Genomic DNA, 7,989 nt, shown 5'->3' on the forward strand with positions numbered 1-7,989 from the left:
CAAGACACAGCAGTTCGATTTCTATTTTTAGATGTTAGAAGAAAGAAAATTTCCTTGAATTCTCTAGTGAAAAAAAATATGAAAAGCATAATTAAATAGCTACTATGCAGAAATCGCCCCAAACACAGAAACACTGAAAAAACAAGTCACTTTCAAGTAAAGTTAACTTTATTAGTATGACACATTTCAGCAACAAGGCAGTTCAAAGTGCTTTACAACAGAAAAACATGACTCACCATTTGTGAAACAAGCATGAAACATGTTTCAGCAGCTTTGCAGTTTTCTGGAAGTTTTTTCCAGATGAGAAGAGCATAAAATCTGAATCTTGTTTCTCCATTTTTGGTTCTGGTTGTGTGGTGTCGAGCAGACCAGATCCAGATCCACATTTATTACCTAACACAGGCATTTGGAGTCTGCAAACACATGAGTGATGCAAACTCCACAACATTAATGCAACATTAAAACGCTACAAACAAAAAAAGGTTGCAATCACAGAACATGGGAGCAAATGCCTACAATTAACAAGACAAATGCAAACCAAAAATACTGCAACCATAGAAAAGAAGCAAAACGGGAAAATCAGCTGCTAATATGAAAAGATGCAAACTTGCTCCACAACATGGAGGTGCGGCATTTTTCTGTTTTTATGTGTTTTGTGTGTTTTCAGTTTGCATCCTTCACATGTTTTATCACCTATGGATTTGAGCAAAAATCAAATCTTATTTTTGTTTTAAGGACTTTGAAGGACTGATCCATGCCTTCATTACCACTCGTCTGGATTATTGGAATTCTTTATATAGTGGCATGGTTAAATCACAGATTCATCGACTTCAAATGATCCAGAATGCAGCGGCACGGCTTCTTACAGGAACCAGGAAGCACGACCATATCAGCTTTTACTTACAGTCCCTCGGACCCGACTAAGGGAAGGAGATCGGGCTTTTTCTGTTGTTGCTCCTAATTTATGGAACAATTTGCCTTTTCAGATTAGATCTGCTAACAGCCTGGATCATTTTAAATCGCTTCTCAAAACTCATTTTTATTCGTTGGCTTTTAACTGAAGCAATTTTTTGATATTCTGTTTTATCTACTTGTGTTACTGTTGTTCCTGTGCAGCACTTTGGTGCAGTTTTATACCTGTTTTAAAGTGCTATATAAATAAATTTGACATTGACATTTGACATTGACATGTTTGCTCTGAGTTTTGCTGTTTACTGTCCATCATCAAGGACAAAGGATTTCCAAAATGGCTGCCAACACTTGGGGTCAGTCTGGTCTTCAGTCAATAACAAATCTGATGATCAATATGTTGCATTTGAGGTCAGACTCTGGACATGATCTTGGTGTTTCAACCCAGAAGAAACGAAACACAGACCTAAAAAGCATCTATTTTGTTTTCTTCACGCTAACTCCATCTTGTTTGTGGAGAAGTGGCCCAGGGGAAACAATGGGCTACACTTTGAGACAAATCATCATCAAAATCCGTTTAGTCTTTTAACGAGAGTACTAAATTGTGAAGCATTTTTCTCCTCCTATCAAGATTTATAGCTTAAAATCCAACCGAGCTGCGTCTGGGTAGAGTTTGTCTATTTGAGCCTTGTTGAGTTTTCGGCTGTAAATCTTAATTTGAGGCAGAAAATGCAGATGGCTTTGCCTCTGTTTTATCCTCCAGGATTAGACCACACTTTGTTTTCACAATTAGAAGCCAAAAGGTTAGCAGACTGGCATATTTCTTTCCTGAGAGACGCTTTAATAATTCTCATCTGTCTTCTGTTTGCAGCTATCTCACTGATCATAAGTGATTTCATGGTGCCAGTTTGTGGATGGCATTCCTTTTAAATGAGACTCAGTGGCTTTCCACAAAAGCAGATGAAAAAATACCAAATTAAGCTTGTGGTGAACAGCCAACCACAGCAGAGAATAGTAATTCAATGATGGTTACATTGAACTGCATCCCTGAAGGTTCCTCCTGCTCCAACCCAACCCCCCTCAATGGCACCACTTTCACTGGCCCATATCCTTTCTTTTTTCAAGATTATCCCTTTAATAAAGCCCTCTGAAGAAACAGCTGCCATGTTCATTAACATCTGACCACTTCTCAGAGAGCTGTCTAATTACTCTGTCAGTGGAAGGACGAATGGAGGAAAACAAATTATGGAAACTGGAAATGTTTGACTTTCCACATATGAGTATCTGGATTCCAGATGAACAAGTTCAACAAGAGACTGTACATAGCATAAAACTTACACAGGGTGGGTTCAGTGGCAATATATATGTTTATTATATTACCAAAAGTATTTGCTTACCCATCCAAATTATCGGCATCAGGTGTTCCAGTCACTTCCATGGCTACAGGTGTATAAAATGAAGCACCGAGGCATGCAGACTTTTCACAAAGAACGGCTCAGTGAATTTCAGCGTGGAACTGTGATGGGATGCAACCTGTGCAACAAATCCAGTCATTAAAACTTCCTCTCTCCTAAATATTCCACAGTCAACTGTCAGATGTATTATCAGAAAATGGAAGTGTTTGGGAACGACAGCGGAGCGCGGTTAGCAGATCCAGAAACGCACAGTGCCAGGAGGTCGGCAACTTTCTGCGAAGTCAATCACTAGGGACCTCCAAACTTCATTTCAGATCAGTTCAAGAACAGAGAGCTTCATGGGTGTCCATGGTGGAGCAGCTGCATCCAAGCCAAACATCACCAAGTGCAATGCAAAGCGTTGGGTGCAGTGGTGTAAAGTCAGCCGCCACTGGACTGTAGAGCAGTGGAGGCCCGTTCTCTGGAGTGTTGAATCTGATGGAGGAGTCTGAGTTCGATGGTCGTCTGACCACATTGTGCCAAGTGTAAAGCTTGGGGGCGTTATGGTGTGGGCTTGTTTTTCCAGAGCTGGGCTTCGCCCCTTAGTTTCAGTGAAAGGAACTATGGATGCTTCAGCATCTTAAGACAATTTGGACAATTCCATTCTCCAAACTTTGTGGGAACAGTTTGTAGCTGGCCACTTTCCTCTTCCAAAGAGGAAAGTGTGCTCTGGTGCACAGCCTTTATGGAGTCATGCACCAGAGCATGACTACTTGACTGGCCTGCACAGAGTCCTGACCTCAACCCGATAAAACTCCTTTGGGAAGAATTACTGAGAGAACAATCCTTCTCGTCCAACATCAGTATGTGACCTCACAAATGTGAATCTGATGGAATGGACAAAAATCCCCATAATCCCTAAACCTGGTGGACAGCCTTCCTAGAAGAGTTGAAGCTGGTAAATCTGCAAACGGTAAAACGTCATATTGAACCCCATGGATTAAAAAAGGGATGTAACTCACCCTCATATGTGAGCCAAGGCAGGAGAGCGAATACTTTATATATATGTATGTATGTCATGTTAGCTCTGTGCTCTTGGGGCCCCCTGGTGGTGTGGGGGTCCTTCAGTCTTATATACCTTGGGCTGTTAATTCAGCAGGACATGATCAGAGGCACTCCTTAATAGCTTAGAAAGAAGCAGCCTAGTCAAAGTCTGGACTCAAAGCTGATTGAGGCTGAGCAGGTTGTCTGAAAATAATCCCAAGTGACTAAATGAAGACAGCTGGGCTAAACTGCGGTTCACCATTAGACATCCAAAAATGTTTTAGGGCAGCTTTTAGAAGCTTTTTTCTGTTCGTAACTTACAGCTTTTTGTATTTACTCAGCATATCTGAGTTTGAGTAAAACTTTGTTTGATGTGAAACTCTTTCTCGGATCTCAACTGGTGTCATTTTCATGGCAGCAGTCGGACCAGTGATGAAGACCTTTTACACCTGCTGTGGAGGCCCTGTGGCTGTTTCTCAAAGCAATTTAGCAATTCATTAACAGGATCACAGCGTTTTTCTCTGCTCTCTTTAATCGGATAATTGGCTTGAGATTCAAACGAGCCATTTTTGGTTTTGAAGAGCTGGAACGAATCTCTCAGAACCACCCGGTAGGTCTTGACCTTCTCTGCTGGAGCCTTTCTGTCACTTCAGGCTGAACTTTTCACAGAGCAGCTCAAAGAATGTCCCTTTCTCCTCTCCAGCTTCAGCTGCAGTGTTTTATGTCCCCCTTTTCTATCCAGATACATTTATTGCTTCTTTCCTTTTATTTTTTTCCATCCAAGACATCTGATCCAATCTGTCTGTCCTCAGTTTTTCCTCATCTTTGGGTCAAAGCAGCATTTTTTCAGTTTTTGCTCGACAAAGTGCTTCACATGTGTCAGGAATTATCTGTGATGAATACTTCCTTCTTCTGGTGGGTAGTTTCCCCTTTCCGCCGCTGCTCCCTGGTCCTCCTGCAGGTCCTCCTGGGTATGTTTTCAGCATAACTTCCCTTCAGCATGATGTCATATTAGTTTGGCTTCATGAGCTGTGAGAGGACAAGGGGGGGAAAAAGGAGGGAAAGCACGGTTTGCAAAAACATGAACTCAGGAATGCAAACTGAGTACGATGAAGTCCATCAGGAAAGAGGAGGGGAGTCTTTCCGTATCTTTAACCAGTCAGGGCAGGAAATCAGAGGGAGTCTTCTGCAGGAGTTGGGAGGCATCCCAAACTGTTTGCTGTTCTTGGAGCTTCTTCCACAATGCTGAAATGATGAGAGTTTCTTTAGAAGAAAATTATCCCACTTCACTTCTAATGAAATCATTCTCACAACTGTCAGTTTGCACCAGCCAGATGTTGATCACACATCTACGTTTGCAATTTCTCTGCTCAGTTTAGCTGAAGAAAACAGGGTGTATTCTAGTATTAATTTCATTATATTACTGCATCTTTTACCCAAACTCGGCAGATTTTGATTCTGACGTCAGACCTTGACTCTTAAACACTTTGGTCCAAAAGAGAAATTACAGCAAAAGCAGTTAAACGCCCTCTGAGTTTCCCACATTTGATCAAGTTACAGCCATAAATTTAAATGCACTCCTCTGGGACTTTATGTGAAAGGTACAAATAACTTCGAAGTGAAAGAAAATGTAAAAGGCTCCTAAATAAAATTCAGTGTGAACAATTACTTCCAGAGTGAACCGTGAATTTTAGGGCGTTCCCAGACCTGATAGTGCAGGAGACCCTGTTCAATTGGGGTTTGACCAAAATTGCGACATTTGTTGCACTTTCAGCTGAAGCCGTTCAGTTTCTCACGAGTCAAACAAACCAAACCCTTTGAAAAACTTGTTCCCCTCCTCACCTGTGGTGGCGCGGCATCAAGAACCATTGAAGGAAACGACATTAAAATCTCAGAAGAAGACAATGAACGGAACTTCCTTCTTCACTAAATCTCAAAAATGGAATGGCTTCGTATGTTAGAAGTTGTAGGATTTCACTTTTGTCGTTGGTAAAAAAGCCACAAACCTTTTCTCCTGTTAGTGCTCGACTCTCATGTTTGTTTTGGTTATATTTACCCAGGATGCCTTGCACTGTAGTCCGATTCCTGCTTTTGGAGCGGACTCCGGTCCACTCACTTCCACATACGGATTCGAACTGAACCAGAGTTCACTTTGATTGAACAGAGACCGAGACCAAAAACAAACTCCAAAGTTTGTTTCTTTGGTCTGCATCAGTTATGTATTCATACCAAAGCAGGAAACGGACAACAGCACAAAGCATTCTGGGTAAATGCAGCCAAAACAAACGAGCAGGTCTAGCGCTAGCAGGAGAAATTAAATCAAATTTCATTTCTCTCTTTGGTAAAGAGAAATCCTGCAACCGCTGAAATTTGATGCTACTCCATATTTTTGTTTACATTTTGTGAAGAAGGAAGTTGCGCTCATGTGTTCTTCAGAAGTTTTCCTGTTGTTTCCTTCAGTGGTTCTTGAGGCAGCGCCCCCGCAGGCGAGGAGGAGAACAGGTTTTTCAAAAGATTTGGTTCATTTGACACAGTGCAGTGAGAAAGCGAACCAAACCAGCTGACAATGTAAGAAATGTTGAAATTTTGGTTCACAATCGAACCGAGTCTACGGACTGTCAGGTTTAAAAACTACAACAGCATATAAGGGCAATTGTAGAAAGAAAAAAGGAGTAAATTTCTGCCAGAAAAATAAAAAAGATTATATCAATCTCAGAAATGTCCTAATCTTTTCTTTAGATGCATCCCATAACCAAAAAAAATGGATCAAACCAATAAACTCAGAGATTTTGAGGGTAATCTCAACGTTTCTTTGTTTTTCCAGATAATTTCTGAACAAGTTTTGTGTTTGAAATATGACAAAATGTGGGGAAGTCCAACAGGTGTCAATATTTAAAGCAAATCCATCCCGTCTCTTTGTGATCTTACCACTCAACCTTCCTGCTAGATGAAAATATTAGAGCTGAAATATTTGTTAAAAACTCCTGAATGACAAGCAGCAGAGTCTGGGTTGAATATTTGGGATACTTAAATGAAAACCAGGAGGGAAGCATTCCTCTGGGAATGCTGGGAATCTCAAGAGACATCTGAGACGGTTCAGAAATCTCCCACTGTTTCTGAATCTGGACTGGAGATGGAAAAGGATTCAGATCGGTGGAGCAGAAGGACAAATCTGCTGAAAGGACTCGGTAAACAGCTTAAATATTTACAGTCTGGGAGCGAACATTCCTGCTGACACTCCTCTGTGTCAACGTCTGCTGCTGTGAATGAGGCAGAAAAGCTTCAGGAATGACTTCAGCTCCTCGTTCCGGTGTTTCGGCTGCACTGCTCCTCTGATTGGGAAAAATACATAATTTAGCTAAAAGATTGAAAAAATATCTCCAGTTTAAATAAATGTCATTGTGTAAAAGTTTAGAAAATCATGAAGAGGTCCGATAGTCCACTGAATCTCAACTGAACGTACATCGGTCCTCTGGACTGTCCTATCCAGGAACAAAGGTAAGAAAGACACCTGATTGTTGGAGGATTGTTTGTGTCCACGTTTATCCAGCGGACGCAATAAGAAACACTTTTTACAGCCAGAGTTACATTCAAAAGCATGTTAATAGTCCAGTTATACGGATACAGGTGTAGGGTTTTGATCAGAAGTGTATTTATTTCATTTTTCTCATTATTTTTATTGATTGCCCTTCACCTCAGAGAAATGTTGGAAGCCATTATGTTGCTGTCTAATTCAGTGGACATTTATTGCTGAAACCTGATCTGCAGACAGACAGAGACTGTTACTGTTTCAGTGAGCAGCCAGCGATCTGCTGATAGCTCTCTTGTTCTGGGAGCCAAGATCTGAATGTTCCTCTCGCCTCTTCAGCCTGGAGAAAAGAAATCCTGTTTCTGCAGATTTATGTTTGAGTCGCGGAATCACACCAGGAGAAACTGGGGCTGTCAGCCAACGTTGAGCTGTGGCTCTTTTGTGATGAATGACTCACAAAACTGTTTGTATATGAGTCTCGGCAGCAGGCTCTGTGAAGTGTGGCAAAGATCTCTACACATTTTTACTTTAATTCATCTTCCATAATGGAAAGTTTTACAGATTATTGAGCTGATTTTATTTAGAAAAAGGACAAGTGATTCAACAGGAGTGGTATTTTCCTTAGATATCTATGAAAATAGATAATTTGCCTTCTTTTTAAAGGGCAACCTATTTTGCACGTTTTTGTTCTTCCATTTTCATTTCTACTTAAAAAACACCCAGTCATTTTTTCCGGTTTTTGGTATCTGGAATGAACTGTGTCAAAAACCTTCAAAGTGTTGAGACACATTTTACAGACACTGTGCCATCACCTAGCAACGCCAGCCAACCCCAGTTTGTTACCTAGCAACGCCAGCTGAGTTCCAGCATGTTTGGTCAGCTGGTTTTACCACTGTATGCTCTGTACAACGGCTGTTGGAAAAGACAAATGTTTTGTTGACTTACCACCCAGAAAATATTTGCTGCATTCCTGTTGGTTGTGCAGGAGGCTCCGCCTCTGCTTTTCAAAGATGCATGGCTGTTTAATTGCACGTCTGTTTGCAGCCATTTTCACATGTGAGGGTAAATGTTGAGTTGGGAGGTGTGTCTAAGATTGCCTCCTATTAGGACCAG

The sequence above is a fragment of the Poeciliopsis prolifica genome, unplaced genomic scaffold (genome assembly GCF_027474105.1).
Source record: "Poeciliopsis prolifica strain line A6 unplaced genomic scaffold, Auburn_PproV2 SCAFFOLD006, whole genome shotgun sequence".
Classification (NCBI taxonomy): Eukaryota; Metazoa; Chordata; class Actinopteri; order Cyprinodontiformes; family Poeciliidae; genus Poeciliopsis; species Poeciliopsis prolifica.